The following is a 15345-nucleotide window of genomic DNA, read 5'->3' as shown; positions in this document are numbered from 1 at the left end:
GGACTCCACCACGTCCTTGGCCTTCCTGGCCTCAGTCTCTTCCCTTCCACCTCCAGCCCTGCATACTGTGGCCTTGTATTCTTTTGCCATTTCTCCGTTTAGTCAACAAGAATATATAGAGTATTCATTTATTCATTCAACAAATGTTGACTGAGCACTGATTATGGGTTAAGCATTGGGGATACTATGATGACACAGGTCCTTCCCTCGTAGAGCTCTCAATTTTGTGTCCAATTCGTTTGCTGCTTGTCTCATCTGACTAGAATGGAAGGTAACTCTTGATCTTGGATGTTGAGAGATGTGTAGGAGTTCACAGGAGGAAAAGTAGGGGAAGGGTGTTCTAGGCAGAGGGCAAAGCATGTGCAGAGCCTACAAGTAAATCAAGGTACAGTAGGCTGGAAACTGAGGTGATGCTCAGAGACTAGAGGAGAAGCTGCAAAGAGGGAAGAAGCCAGATGTCACAGAGTTTAGATGCCATGCTCAGGGGGTTAGATTTTGTCTAGTGGGCCACAAGGAGTCATGGGAAGTCTTTAGTGACAGGACAGGGTGAGGAAATGGTGGTGGTCTGACCTAGAAGAGGTGAGTGGGAAGGAAAGGAGACTCATTTAGGCACAAGAACCAGTGGGGTTCCAGTTCCAGAGCTGTGACCTCAGGAAAGTCACACAACCTCTGTGACCTGGGTCCATCACATGAGGATGGGAGACAGTACCAGAGCCGGGCTTATGGTATATGCTCGATAAACAATAGCCATTATTGTCAGTTATCGGTAGGACATGGCAGGGCATCAGATGAGGAGGAGATTTTACTGAGCACCTACTGAGTGCTGGGTACTGCGCCAGGTGCTGGGGCCCAGAGGGGAGGTGGTCTCCGGCTTCAGGAAGCTCACACACCGTAACCACAGCTCACGTGGACAACAGAACGCGGGGTGTGAGGGTGGAGGCAAAGCACCTCGGAAGCTTAGAGGAGCATGAGGGCTCTGGGTGGCTCACGAAGGAGCTGGCATTGAGCCGGACCCTAAAGAGGCTGGTTGAACTTGGGCAGTTCAGGCAGAGGTGGGAGAAGGAGCTTCTGGGAGAAGGAGCCCTGTGAACGACAGCCTGAGGGCAAGGGGCCTAATCCGGCTGTCGTGTGGGACACAGGAAGGGGGTGTCGTGGGATGGGATTATGGAGGCGAGACCTTGGTGGCCAGGCTAAGAGGGGGGGTCAGCACGGGCTGAGCTGCACTCTAGAAATCCCATGTTTTGGTGGTAACATGGAATGTGTCCATTAGAGACTCTGCTCCAGGCTCTGCCAGTAAGCCGTTGCCCTCTTTGACCTCAGTTTCCCCATCTGTGTGATGAGTTCAGTCTTGTTTAGGAGGGAGTTCCAGTATCATGTCCTGGGGCTGGCCTAGCCTACTTTGTTGGGCATCTTCTGGCCTGGGATTCTGGGTCTCAGCAGTGCTTCCTTCCTGAGCACCCTCAGCCAAAGAAAGGAGCAAAATGAGGGGTTCCCCAGAGGCAGGTTTTGGGCGCTGCAAATGAGGGGCCAGGAGCTCCACACGGAAGGGAGGGGTCTTTGCCTGGATCTGACTCCAAGCCCCAGAGGGAAACCAGAAGAGAATGTCAAGGTCCCTCTTCCCTCTCGCCCTGACCCGTGTGGTGGCAGATGTGGGCCATGTGCCCAGTCCCTGGTCCAGGGGGTATCAGGACTATTCTGCCCACTGACAGAGGAGCAGGGCTTGGGTTCAAGAATGTGGCCCAGGGCTTAGAGTCCCCTGGGGTTAAGGAGCCAGGAGGCCAATCTTAGGGTGGCAGAGCCAAGTAAACGCCCATGGGTAACAGGGTTCATTTATATTTGGTGTTGCCAGGAGTTGTGGTCTAAGGCAAGTCCTGGTGACACCCAAAAACATAAAAAAAATAAGAAAAAAATGCTGATTTTATAAAGACTGCTTTCTTCCATAGTTGACAAACTTATGATGGTACCGATGGTTGGATACTACTCTTAGAGATGAAAAAGGTCTTAAGGATCTTCCATATTCCATTCACCAATCTGTGTTCTTGTTCAAAGCAAAATTAATTCCTTTCAAAATTAACGTATTAGCTTAATAATAATTATTAATCTTAAAATAATCTATCTGTGAGAATGGGAATTTGGGGTAGGAAAAAGTGACAGAAGATGGGACAAAAAGAGAATTCATAGAAAGACAAAACAGAATTTTTTAAATGGTGGGTACAAACTTCTGTTTCCAACTCTATCAGTTTACCTTAGGAAAACATACTAGAAAGGCCAGATAAATCATAAGCAACATTTGACTGTGAGCATTAGAAAGCTACTGAGGTAGCCATGACCTAGAAAAGTAAACTAGAGAAAGAAACTCACTGAAGTGAGAACAATAGTCTGCACATGCGTTTCCAGCCCAGTCATTTAGAAACTACTGATGAAGAGCAAAAGTCTGAGAAACCGAATGTGGCTCCTAAGAGGTAGAAAAGCCAGTAGATCTTCGGACAATGTCATAGGACTAAGGAAACCAGAGTTGGAATTGAGAAATAACAAGGCAGCTAGAATTCTAAGGACCAAAATCACAGAGAGAGTAAAGATTCAGAGAACAGAGCTGGATTCAGCAACAGTGTTCCCTTGCAGTATTTTCCATGTGTAAAAGGTAGACAAGACAAGATGCTAAGAAGTCAAACAAAAGCTAACTGAAGTTAAGCAAAGACTTAGTTGGCTCATAATGCTGAAGAGACACAATTGGGGTTCAGAACCTATGAAAGGTTTGTGGCCCAATGCAAAACTAATGATATGAATCAGGACATTGGAAGTCTCTACATATGTGTGTCTGTGTGTTAGGAAGGTTGATGCAACATCTACATTGAACCTTATAAAGAAGGAAAATGAGTATGAAGTTGGTCCAGTGACTGAGGTGATCTTCCCCTCTGCTCCCTACCTAAGAATAGGAAATTCTCTCCTCAAGAAAATACAGTTGACCCGGGAACAATGTAGGGGTTAGAGACGCTGACTCCCTGTGCAGTCAAAACTCCACATATAACTTTATGGTCGGCCCTTCTTATCTGTGGTTCTGAATCTGAGGATTCAACCAACCACAGATCGTGTAGTACTGTATTACTTATTGAAAACAATCCATGTATAAGTGGATCTGTGCAGTTCAAACCCAGGTTGTCCAAAGGACAACTGTAATGTCATTCAGATTCTCTACAGCTTGTCATATCCCAAGTCTGGTATTCACTGAAGAACCACCAAGACTACCAAGAAAAGGAGAATTAGAATAAAAAACAAAACAGAATCAGAATCATAGATGACCTAAACATTAAAGTTCATACATATTTTGGTAAATATTATCAAGTTCAAGAAAATAGATGACAAGGTGAAGAATTTAACTTGACAACTAGAAACTAGAAACTGATTGAAGTTGAACTGATAGAATTAAAAATTATACGAAATTTAAAACTCGGTAGTGGATTGGACACAGGTAAAGAGAGGTAAGTAAACTGGAAGACAGAGTAGTAACAATATTAAGACTAAAGCAAGGGGAACGAAAAGAATAAAAAGTACACAAAAGCGCATTTGAGACATATGGGCCACAGTAAACGTTTTTATCATATGTGTAAACTGGAGTCCAAAGAAAACAGGAGAGAGAGATTGGGATGAAAACAATATTTCAGAAATATTAACAGCTGAGAGTTCTCTAAAACTAAAAGGAATATATGGAGCCATAAATCAATAAGCACTAAAAAAATGTAACAAGAACAAATACAAAGAAAACCACACCTAAGATCACCACAGTACAATTCATGAATACCAAAGAAAAGCATGACATCTTAAAAGCAGCCCAAAGAAAAAGAGATTACTTTCAAAGGAACAATAGGGTTAAGATTACAGCTTACCTCTCAGCGAAACTGAATGGATACTAGAAAATAATGGAATAACATTTTTAAGTGCTAAAGAAAAGAACTGCCCAATGGGAATTCTAGAGGCAGAGAAAATGTTGTTTGGAAGGAAAGATGAAATAAGGAAATTTGCAGACAAACAAAATTTAAAAAATATGTTCTTATCAGAACTGACTGAATTAAATTATAAAGGGAGACTTGCAGGCAGAAGGAAGATTATCACAGATGAAAATAAGGACTTTATAATTATGTATAACAGAAAGGATAAATAAGTGGATAAACCTAAATAAAATCTAACAACACAAAAGGGTAATAATAAAATATATCAAAAATTAGAATGCATTAAAACAAATGGAAGAGGAAAATATAGTAAAAGCAATTTAAGATCTCAGCATTGATTGAGAAGCAGTAAAAGCTAATATGTCATGGTACTGCTACTTATGTAAAAATAACAAGCTAATACAGGGAAAATGGAATTTGAAGAAATCTCAAAGGAAGAAAGAAGAGCAAAAGGAACATAACAAGGTGGGACAAATAGTAAACAACGAGTAAACGATCTGTAAGAAAATACATTAACTGTAAATACTCAAATTAAAGGACAAGGATTATTGAAACAAACAAAAAACCTAATTCTATGCCACCTACAAGAGACAAGAGTCAGATTGAAAATGAAAGGATTCAACAATTATGTCATAACAACAATAAGCAAAATTGAAGAAGATTTTTTTAATGTTAACATAGATTTGAAAGCAAAAAGCATCACTGGCGATAAGTCAGGATAATAAAACCCACTGTTACTTTACAAGGAATATATTATAAATCTAAACTTCAATGCAATATATGAAGGGAAATTCCAAAAATCTAAGTAGAAATAGAAAAATCTGAATTACCTAGATCAGTAACATAGAACCACAACAATAAATCAGATTATAGAAGATCTGAATACCATCATTAAAAACTTTGACTTAAATTTACATAAAACACTGTACTAACAATGATGGAATATATATATCACGCAGAAATTTTTAGGTGCACGTGGCACATTTATAAAATTGACTATATTCTGGTTATAAAACAAGACTCCGAATAAGCAAGAAATTTAAACCTATATAACCAATATTTTACCAAATAGTTGGATATTAAAGACATACTTCTGATCATTATGTAGGTCAAAGATAAAGTCGCAATGGGAATTAGAATTTTATTAATTGAATGATAATGAAAATATGCCATAACAAAACCTGTGGGTTGCAAATAAAGCTGTGGTCACAGAAAAGTTTATGTATTCAAATTATACTCTCTAAATGTAAAAGGGAAAGGAATAAAGCAACTAGAAGAGAACCTATCACCCTGAGGTAGGCAGCTCCTGAACTGTACCTGGTGGGGAAGGCAGGGCAGAACTTCAGGTGGCCAGCTGGGAGCACAGTGAACACCATGTCAGGAGCAGTCTCCAAGAAAGAGAATTTAATGTACAAAGGGATGACTAAAATATATTTAAGAGCTAGCACCCTGACCCTTCTTAAGGATGACTTACGTTGCTGGGGAAAAAATAAGAAGTGCTCGATGTAGAAGGTGAATAGCTTTATAATTCCTAGGAGAATCTTGGTACCAGGACCACACGATGAAGAACTTGGAGTCCCCGTGGCTAATCCAGCAGAGAGAAAAGGAGAAACAGAGATGCGAGAGAAAATAAAGGGAACCCTTGGTGCAATTTGGTGCTGCTGCAGGCCCAAGTCCAGGTATGTGCTCTCTATCTCCACATCTTAAATAAAAGCCACCATGTTCCTCAGTCTTTCAGGTACTTAGAATTTCTCTTTAGAACCTGAAAATGCGGTCAGGTTTGCTCTCTGCATCGCTACAGTACAAAATAGAGGCAGGATGTTTGAAATAGTTCTCCATCTGGCAGAGGAGGCCTTGAAGCTGTGAGCCACTCACTGCAAACCAGCAGGACATGAAGGATTCTTGAGAAGATCTGAAGCTACTGGGAGGCCTTTGAGGAGTTAAATCCCATAGTAAATACTGTACCTTCAATGGCCCCTTCTCCCTCTCTGTCCAGTCTTCCTCCACTCCCGTGGGGGCCCAAAGGGGTTAAATGAGCACTCTTTGACTTCTACTTGGTGGTCCCAGAACTTGACTTGGGCTTGGAGACTTCCATGAAAAGTCTGCCTTCCATCTCCTGGCTTGGGTTTCTTGGGCTCTCTGCTCCAGGCTAATCCCTTCAACCTGCTTTTTCCATTTCTGCCAATAACCTCCCTCTCCAGACCTTCCTAATGCTCTTCTGGGACAGGGGGGAGACTTACTGAGGTCAATGTTTATTTCTACGCGGAGAGGTGACCACATGACTTCACACTGGTCGTCCCCTTGATTATTCAGTTTCTGTCTAGATTAGTCGTGGGTGTTTGTGCACCACAGCCTCACCCCCAGGAGGCTTTAGAACACTGTCCTTATCTCAGCACTGAGCCTCTATCTAGCCTCCTTCTCTCTCTCTCCTTACCCATCTTTACTGACAGACTCGCAGGCTTTCTGGACCTCTGAGGAAGATAAGCACTTCACTAGAACCTCTGCTACAGAACCAAACATTGAAATGAATCTTTAAGAAGATACTGAAACAACAGAAAAAGAATACGTGACGATTGTTTCTCCTGAGGGTTCAGTTACCTAGGGGGCCTTTAGCAAACTTTGATAAATCTAACCTTTCCTTCCTTGGCAATAGTTGATCACACTGTGAGGAAAACAAGTTAGAGAATGGAAAAATAATATGTGGATTTCAACGAAATAATAAAGATGCAGGGGCTATATTTGAGTTTTGCAAGGTGAGAAGAGAGTTTACATTTTGATTATTTGATGGCAGGAATCCCTTTTAAAACAGGGCCAGTCTGCATGATGCATTTAAAAATCAACCTTTTCAAATATAGCCATAACCCCCACAAGATTTCTTGATTTCTCTGGGGTCAGATAAACCATCACATTTCACAGTGGTGCCCTGTATATGAAAGTGATAAACATAACCTGGAAGCACGGCAGTGGCTAAAACTATGGAGCTGGCAGCCATTCGCTGAAATGATTTTTTGCTTTTAATTCATTGCATAAAATGCTAATGTCCAAATTCAGGCAGGTAGATCTTACCAACCATCAAGAGCTTCAACCCTGCTAACAGCTAAGTATGCACTTTTAAACCCTACTTTGACTGCTCCAGAAACTTACTGGGTTTCGTTAATGCCTCTGTTACTATTTCCTTTGTGTCGTTTTCTTTTTCTTTAAAAACATAGCTGTGTGATCTTGGGGAAGTTATATTATTTCCTTGAGACTTGGTTGCCTTCTCTGAGAATATCTGGGTATAATTTTAGTATTGCTCAATAGAATTTTTGGTGATAATGAAAATATTCTATATCTGTACCATGCAATGCAGTATTCAATAGCTACATGGAGCTAATAAACATCTTTGGAATATGGCAAATGCCACTGAGGAACTGATTTTTTAATCTTATTTTTAAATTTGTTTAAATATAAATAATGCCATGTGGCTAGCATCTGTTGACAGTACAGATCTACATAATATTTTAAGGACACTCTCTACTCAAAAACTACCATTCATTAACTCAACCTAAATATTTTTGCCCTCTGACAAACAAAAAATAATTTATGCTTCCCTTGAAATTATCTGTCAAGACCTTTTTCAGTTTGGGGACATTATATTCTTAAAATTGACTTTGCTTTATGAAACTTTAATAATGCTGGAGTTTCCTGCCCTTGGTACCACCTTTGTGATGATGGGAAATATTGTGGATGATCAAGGACCATTTCAAGAGATCATGGAGAGAAACCTTCTTCTGGATTTAATTTCATTATGAGGATGTCAAAATGCTACATTACTTAAAATAAAACCCATACCGTTTTTATGCTAAGTTATATTCTACATGTAGCTGGAAAAATGTTAAAAAGATTTTTAAAGAACTGTGCATCTATTTTTGAAGCTGATTTGGCTGTTCAAGGCTCGCTAGCACTTTATCCATCTCAGTACTATTTCACTTAGTAAACAAGTGCAGTTGCCATAATTGCTGCTTATGTGTCTGTGTTCCCTTCTACGTTATATGTTTTTGAAGTTAGAAACTATATTTATATCACAGCGCCTATGTATAGCACAATACCCATTGCTAATTCAGATTGTGCTTTAAGATATGAGACAAAATGTAAGACTTTTATTATAGTCATAAACATCTAGCAAACCAACCAGAAAATAAAAGCTAATTTTCAGTTGGTTGGCCGAGAACAATAAAGCGAAGAATACCTAGTGCAAAACCATATCTCTACTAACTACTGTTGGATTTAGAGCACACACATGCTAAAAAATATCTTCTTATCAAAGATTTGAGGTTGGACCTGAAAAAATTATATCAGAAGTGAAAACAATCATGTGGTCTGACCAGCGTGGATCACACAAATTAAGTGTATACTATATATAAAGTAGATAGACTACGAGGTCCTACTGTATAGCACAGGTAACTATATATAATACCTTGTAATAACCTATAATGGAAAAGATCTGAAAAAGAAATACATATATCGGAATCACTTGGCTGTACACCTGAAACACAACATTGTCAATCAACTATACTTCAAGTAAAACAAAACAAAACAAAAAACTAAGTGTAAAGGGAAGTATAGTTTTATAAATTCACCTCTGATATCCAATGGCCCAACTGAAAGACAACAGAAAGTACAACTTTCTAGGAGACAGGACATGGCCAGCAAACCAGGCCGTTACCCTCGGTAACGGTCATACCTGCCAAAAAATATACAGACTAGCCTGCATTCATGAATACATCGGAATTCTTCATTTACCTGGCATTGTTAGGCAATGAGGTATTGTATGTTAGGAGAAGTTTTTTTAAATGACAAATTGAAGAGGAGTTATTTTAACCTTCACTCGGTAATTTTTTTCTAAAATGAAGAAATGTATCTACTGGTGTATCTAATGTTTCCTTGATAATTCGAGGTCATCAGTTCAATCAACGTTTGCATGAATAATGCGAATGGAAACAAGACAGGCATGCTTACTGAAACTGAAAATGACATAGCAATGGCTGGAATAACTGATAAGAGAGCAAGAAAAAAGCAAAACTGAAAGCAAACCGTGATCAAGAAACAATCAGTCAAGTTCTGACTTTCTGTACTTAGTTTCAAAAAGAGATACCACAAATCCCAGCGAGAGACTCCAGCGTCATTAGCTGTCTTTCTCCTTTGTTTCCACCTTCTTTTCCTTTTCCTTCTATCCTAGATTGTTCCAGGAAGTGTTTATAGCTCCTTGCAAGACAAATTCTAATACTTGCTTTCTCTCACACAAACTTCACAATATGTCCATGTGATAAATGGTGTGAAGGTAAAAGACAATTCATCACAGGCACATCTCCTATGAAAATAAAATTAGAAACTATCTTCTAAACATGCAGAGAGAAGGGCGTGGTGTCAGGCACTAATTTCCTTGCGAATTCCTCTCCATTTCTAATAGACGTTCTTCTTTACCAAGATCCCTTTTTATTGGTGTCCCATTCCAGACTGCTCCACTCCGCCCATCCTCATCCTGTAAAATACATTCACACTCTTTTGTGACCCTACTTATTTGCCCATTAAATAATCAATCATAGAACTGTTGGAATTAAATATAGAGTGAAATTAAAATACTGGAGTCACTTGGAGGGTTTAGCAGCTCCACCAGAAAATACTGGGCATGGATTTAAAAGAGGCTGCGTGGGACTTGCTCTTGTCCAAGTTCTTTCTCAAGAAGTATCTGAAATAAGCCTAAATTCAGAGTTAATCAGACTGGCCTGCTTTCTCAGGTGAACTGGAATTCATTGCTCTTTCCCCTCAACTCCCTGATGTCAGTGGCACTTTCCGGAGATGAGGTGGACTTCTCCGCCTACTGCAGAAGCGCAGTTCCCCCCGGGCCCACTCCCTGTCTGATCCCACACTTGAGGCCAGATGCCAGCCTTCCCAGAACATTCGTGGTCTCCTTTCAGTTTCTGACGTGCTCAGATTGAGTCCCTGTAGACTCTTCCTCAGCTTGAAACCTGATCTTCCACCCCTTCCCTGACCTTGATGGTTACCTTCCTACTTTAGGCCTCAGGTGCTTTAGCTATAAAATGATATAGTTGCCCTTAATTCTAAAGTCTTCTTTCTAAAGCGCTACAATGTGGTGGCTCCTTGAAAATGTTTCTCTTTGCTGGTTTTAATTTTGTAGAGAATTAGAACCCCAGCTACTCTAAAAGACAGTAAGTTACATTGGATAAGGAAAGTGTGCTTTTGTAGTTAGATTAACAGGGATGGAAGACGACTTAGTATGTTTTAAGATACTCGTGATCCGTTCTCGTGAGAGTCGGGGGAAGAAGGGGAAGAGAGTTAATAAAATACCAAAGGATTGTGACAAATTAAGTTCACCAAGATGTAGCTGATTAGTTACTACTTGAATAAGCCACACAAATCCAATCCAAGTTTTCCTTTATTTTTCTAAGAAGGGATCCCAGTGAACTAACTCCCATGTTCAGTAACTGCACGTTCAGCGGCTTAGTCTTTAAAAACTGTTATGTTGCTGGAAGAAGAAATATTGCCCATCAGTCCTAATTGATGTTTAGCTATCACGCACATTTGAAATAAATTTATTACTTTTCCTGATCTCAGTGTAATACATTCCAAAGGGGCAAAGAGCACACGAAAAGTTATGGAGTCTCCATCTTCTACACTGAAGTGTGCAATAAATTACATATTATTTGGCCGTGAAATTCACAAGCCATAGAAACCACGCCATTAGCAATGTGTACAGTGGTAAACAGCAGGTAGTGAGAATGATAGGAAACAAAACAGACTGTGTATGTTGGCACTGCTGCCAATAAAGCAATCATTAAATGCATTCATATGCATCTACGCTAGGTAAGCTCTTTGAGGGCAATTGCTATGAATTCTACATACCTGTCAGGATATTATATATAGCCCACTTTCTATGGCCTTTATTCAAAGACGCTGAGAAAGGGTTACTCTAGGTAAGTCCAGACCTTTTCTCAATGTAGAATTTGGTCAACATGCATTCTGAACAGCAGAATTTCACAGTGCTTTCAATTTTCCTACAGTAATTGCCACCTCAACAAATGCAGGATTAAGTATAATGGATTATAAGAAGTTACAAAGGAAAGATGGAAGAAAAGAACGAAGGTAGAAAAAAGGTGGGTATGGAGTACTTCAATATTTATGTTAAGAGTAGAACTAAAACTAACCTGAGGTTACCCTGAGCTATTAGCATACGCTAAAGAAACTTAAATGAAAAAATTTAAAAAACCAGCAAGGGAAACTCAAAGATTCTTTGTTTTTTCACTTTACTGCATATACACGTCCATCTTAAACAATCTATATGCTTATATCCAATAAGAGAGCATTGTTTTGCAAGGCTATTTGGGTTCTATCAGCATGTAAAGGTCGGACAACTCAACTTTAGCAGAGTTAGCCTTCAGGTGAATAATTGCTTCTTTCAGGTTGCGAGCATTTGAATTTTCCAGAAATGTTTCCCAAAATATGAAAACTAAAAGAAGGGTCCTAGGACAGCATCCTTTAGAAGTTTTATATAGTATCAAGGCTTTTGGAGGAAGAGAATCCTTGTCGATTATCAACACAATGATTCCAAGCAGGTCAGTTTTTGCTGAGAATATTATATAACAGAACCCACTTCACCTCCATTATACTGACAGTGATCTTCCTTACTTCAACCTTGTGCTTCTTAGTAAAGTTGAAAATACTGAGCCAAGAACAGACAGTGACAATGCCAGAGACTCAGATGTACCTATAGGTGCCTTCAGACAACATCAGCCACCCAGGCTAAAGTCCTGGTTTAAAACATCCCAACATGAATGAATCTCAAAAACCATATGCTGAGCAAGTGAAGCCAGATCAAAAGGGCACCTACTGTATTATTCAACTTACATGAAATTCTAAACTCGCCAAAAGTCATCTCTAAAGATAAAAAACAGATCCGTGGTTGCCTTGGGGTGGGAGATGGGTATACTTTTGCAAAAGCCCAGGAGGAAACTTTCTAGGGTTTTAGAATTGTTATCTATCTTTATGGGGGTGGTAGTTATACAAATGTATACATTAATTAAAAGTCACTGAACCGTTGACTAACGGTTTTATTGCAACTGCATTTTATTGTATGTAAATGATACCTTAATAAGGTTGTAACTGCATTTTATTGTATGTAAATGATACTGCATTTTATTGTATGTAAATGATACCTTAATAAGGTTGATTACAAAATGAACCAAAACCAAAACAAAGCAGAAGAGAAACCTCTCAAGACCTCAAAGGAAATACACTGTTTTCTTCCAGGGCACCAGATTGGAAATGAGGCATTGGTCTGTTCTACCGTCAGATTATCCCTAGGGTTATCTAGTCTATTTTAAAGCACTAGAGTCCCCTATCAGGAAAACTCACCCCATGTTTAATTACTTTGATTTCTTCTGTGCCTCTTCTCCCAACACAGTGCAGCCATTCACGGAAGAAAAACCACCTTTTCCCAACTTTGTATCACCACATATTCTTTACAAAGCTAGTATTTATAGAATAAAATTTGGCTACACTTTGTAAAAATCTAGCTTTTTGAGCCTTACAAATCTTAACAGTTAACCTATTGCCTCCACTGGAATTTGGAAAAAAATTATTTTGAAAAGGAATAGCTGAGACTTGACATTTTTTTGTGTGTGTGATTTTCTCTTCCCCTAAGAGAGAAGTGAGTAGGAATGAGAAACACATACATAAAGAAAAAAAAATTATCTTGCTGCCTTTCCATGGTTATAATTTATAGGAGGCCCTTTTCAACAATAATCTATTATCAGAATCAATAAAATATAATCTCCATGAAGGCCAGGCCAGGATATTTGTCTCTTTTTCAGCAGACTGCAATACAAACCACATTCATGGATATGCTTCTTTTTTTTTTTTTTTCATGGATATGCTTCTTGATGATCTTTGTAATACTGTAACAGTTGCCCATTTCCTCATGCCTCTTCACCTTAACTTCAACCTGGTTTTTCACCAATGACCTCACATTTCCTACTCTATCACTTGGTTGTGGGCCTCTTTTCCAACTCCAACCCCAACTCGCATTTCACTCTGGCACCAAAGGAAGACTCACACCTTCCTGCTTTTTAGTGATACCTCAAGGTCATTACCATATTGTGATCACCCTGAAGAATAGCCAGACAATTGTTATTTCAGAGCCATCTGACAGTTGGTAGCTCTAAAAATTAACTAAGGACCGCATTTGTCAAAAATATCCTAGTTTAAGATTTTGGTAATACAACAACAGTAATTCCGAAGTCATTTATGACAATCAGTGTGGGAAGCACCCTCCTTCAGGAAGATCCTTTGCCATACAATACACTTTCCCTGTCAGGTAATAAGGAAGCACGGCCATGGAAAGTAACCTTTTGTGGAAAGAAATACTTGGCTTGGAGAAGGCTTGAAGTTCATACATTTTTCTTGAATTAGATTCCCCATTAATTACTTTATCCACAAACTGGTAATTATCAGAATTATGTAAGCAATTAAGGAGATGCTACTCCACATTCTTTCAGCTTGTTGACCTTTCTCACTTTATTTCATGTGGCTATCTGAAACATCAGTGATTTACATGCCTTTCTGTTTTTTTTTAACAGATTTCTGTGTGTGTGTGTCCCCATGATGAAAACATCATTAAAGTAAAATATCATGAATAGACTCTTAAGAAGCAGAGTCTACTTAAAGTCCTGGAAAATATGAAAGCACTAATATTCATGGACAACTCTACAATCCGAAAGTTACTCCAAATGTTGTTGATCTCTCTTTTGTCTAGGAGTTTTTCAAATTTTCACCATGATCATTTGTTAGTTTTATAATTACATAATAAAGGCATTACATCATACAATATTTTGTTATCCATTGCAGTTTTAAAACCATTCCTTTCCTTGTCCTCAGCAGATATGTCATAGATTATTAGTACACAAGCAAAAACTTTCAACGTAACAGTACTTTATGTACTTTATAGTGAGAAGAACTATACTGAGCTATCTCTATCCTAAGACAACGCACTAGGAAAGCACTAGGAATTCTTAAGCACTAGGAATACAGAGACGATCAAGGGGCAAGTTCCTTGCCTTCGAGTATACATGATCATTATAGCAAATGCTTAAATAGCACTTAGTATGTAACTCACCACAGCAGTCTTATTATCCTCCTTTTTAATAGGTGAGCAGAGGAAGCCACAGGGAAGTCATAGGGTAAAGCCAGAATTTGAACCTAGGTAGACTAGGTTCTCCACGGCTTTAACTACTACATTAAAAATATATATAACTCCAAGTATTCCAAAGTTACAAATCACTTATCTACCAAAACTCAAAAAGGAGCACACAAACTTGCATAGAAAATAAACATGTAGAAGTTCATAAAGAAACCACAATATAACCTACTCCACATAATATACTGACTGCAGTGTCCTGGGCCACTCCCATCCTTACCTTAGGTAGCTGGAAATTACAACAAAATAATACTCTTCACCTTTGGAAGCCACACCATCTCTCATACCAACCAACCAATTACTTCCTTAGAATAGGAAATTAACATATATATATATATTATGATATTCAGTTTAATTTCCTATTTCCTATATATATATAGCATTACTGATGTAGAATCTTTGTTTAAAGACAATAACTTCAATAGCAGAGGGAACGTTACCATTGCAGGCTTCCGATAACCTCTATATTTCTCAGATTTCATGCTAAATCATAAAATGCCATATTTGTGTCTGAAGCTATTTTTTCAATAGTCCATTTTCTTAAATGGACTAGCATAGCCATAAATACTGAGGAATATTTTGGCTCCCAAATCCTAAAGCCATTCTGATTATGCCTGGGTGATCATGGGGACATCACCGGAACTACCAGAGGACTAGCTGAAATACCAGTGTTCTGGCCAGCTTACAAATTAGAAATTATACAGAATCCAATTTTATATCTTTGTTAAGTAATTCCTATGAGGCTTTTGGGATGTCAGTGTAAAGTCCTTTCATGTGTAATCTTTATCCATTAGATAGGGAACAATGCCAATCCCCATCATAAATACTTTCACAGCCTGACACTGAAAATCCACTGTAGGGCACAGGACCCGCAAATAGGATGTGGATCACACACATCCACTCATTCAGACAATCCACAAATATTCATTTTTAAGTCTACTATATGCCAATAATGTACCGGCCTCTCAGATGCTAAACCATGCTAAATGCTGAAAGAGACATACTCAGTTCGGGCCCTCCTGGAACTTAGTACCTACAGAAGTGCCTTCGTTGTAAATGGTCAGCTCTCAGCCAATGCTATTATCATCAGCAGGTGACCAAATGATACAGCTTGCTTTCTAAACAAGCTCCACACTCCTTGCTTTG

At 39.0% G+C, this 15345-nt stretch overlaps 1 long non-coding RNA gene across 2 annotated transcripts in view; it reads left to right on the top strand.

Moving 5' to 3' along the window:
• The window catches only part of LOC116764090, an 82346-nt gene extending 68523 nt beyond the window's left edge, over window positions 1–13823 (top strand). For both annotated transcript variants that reach the window (XR_004352716.1, XR_004352717.1), the window contains 3 exons: window positions 5483–5626; window positions 11009–11101; window positions 13583–13823. This is a non-coding gene — a long non-coding RNA (uncharacterized LOC116764090). The remainder of the gene's footprint in view (window positions 1–5482; window positions 5627–11008; window positions 11102–13582) is intronic.
• Window positions 13824–15345: the final 1522 nt, after the last annotated feature.

Source organism: Phocoena sinus, chromosome 13 (genome assembly GCF_008692025.1).
Source record: "Phocoena sinus isolate mPhoSin1 chromosome 13, mPhoSin1.pri, whole genome shotgun sequence".
In the NCBI taxonomy this organism is placed as follows: Eukaryota; Metazoa; Chordata; class Mammalia; order Artiodactyla; family Phocoenidae; genus Phocoena; species Phocoena sinus.
Note: the sequence above shows the minus strand (reverse complement) of the source record. Positions and strands in the feature narration are given on the sequence as shown.